Consider the following 1,662-nt stretch of genomic DNA (forward strand, 5'->3'; position numbering starts at 1 on the left):
GTCCAGGGAGTTTTGACTTTCCTTTGAAAAAAGGAAAGCAGAAATTTCAATCTTTATTTTTAAAGTAAGCTCCACGTTCTTTTACACGCGCACACACACACATACATATATGCAGTTAAAATAAATTTCCCTTTGGAAAAAAAAGAAACATTTGAGTACCAGGACAGCTGCGACTCAGTCTCCTTCAACATGCTGTTGTTTTGGTTTCTCTTTTAATTTGACTGGAAAGTTATATTATTAATATTATTATTGCAATAATAATTGTCTGTATACTCCTAATCGAAGCCCATTCTTAGCCTAAGGGAAAGTATAGGCTGAGCAAGGCATGGACTAGAAGATGGAAGAGAGTAGGTTGGATTAGTAAGAGACAGAATAAAAATTAATATGCTAAATTATGTTATAATTTTAATCCGAAGTGTAAATTGCATCAAAGCTTTGTTACTTTGGAGGGTTTCTGGCTCTTCTGTTTTACTGCATTGGCTGTCGAATGAGTAGAAGAGCAGCTCTCATTTTGAAAAGAGACATGAAGAGTTCTTTTTTTTTTTCCTTTCTCTGCTTATTTCAGACCAAAATACTTCCCCCCTCTTCCCCCCCAAATTCAGCAACTGTGAATGCAGAATCAATGAATTTTAATGGAGAAAAGCTGTAACTCTGCCTCACATCTGTCCCTGAAGCTCACCTCACTCAGAGTTACTCCTGCATTGCATTTCACGTTGACTGAGCAGATTCAAGCCAAGACTGCTGCTCTCTCCACATCATTTCTTTCTCACCATCTCTTTGCAGTTGAGTTTCTGAACAGGTTATCTCCCAACTCAACGTAGTTTGCCATCTCTTTGAAAGAGGTTGGGTTCTGTGTTTGATTTTGTGCAGCTCCTGCCATGATGGGAAGCTTATGAAGATATGAGCAACAAAGTCATGCAATCATTAAGGTTGGAAAAGCCTTCTGAGATCCCCAAGTCCAATCCCAGCCCATCCCTACCATGCCCACTGACCATGTCCCTCAGTGCCAAACATTTATCCTCTTCATGAAAACCCCCGGGGCTGTGATTCCATCACCCCCTTGGGCAGATGGGGCATTTCCTCCATGTGGGGAGCAGGTTGGTGACATTAACATGACTGTGCTGGGTGACATTAACATGACCCCATCTGGCTCGTGGTTCCTTTTTGGATGACAATTGTTATAGTCTATACTTTGTGACTGAGAATGTATGATGTAAGAGTCCATGATTAATTACCTGCATGTTTTAGACACTGATGTATTAAAAAAAGCCAAATATTATTAGATCTAAGTGGGGAGAAAACACTGAAGGGAGAGAAAAAGCCTTCTTATTGGGAATTTCCTGCTTTTTAGCTTCTTGATCTCCTAATCTGCATCTGAGATTTTGTTCTTATTTGGTTTGGGTTTTGTTTTGCTCTGAATTAGGATGAGCCAAGAGGCATTCCATATGAGAAGGGAGGGAATAAACGATGCAAGCACAGATCCCACTGCTCCTGGCATGAATTTTAGAGCTGCCATCTTCCTGCCCTAGATAGCTGTCAGTGTTAGGCTAGTCAGGCAGGGTTCCCAGAGGATAAAGAAGCAGAATTGCTCTTGATCATCAGCAAAAAAAGTTTGTTTGTTTGTTTTTATTTTTTTATGATAGGCACAGAGAACAATGGTGT

Source organism: Meleagris gallopavo, chromosome 6, assembly GCF_000146605.3.
Source record: "Meleagris gallopavo isolate NT-WF06-2002-E0010 breed Aviagen turkey brand Nicholas breeding stock chromosome 6, Turkey_5.1, whole genome shotgun sequence".
NCBI lineage: Eukaryota > Metazoa > Chordata > Aves > Galliformes > Phasianidae > Meleagris > Meleagris gallopavo.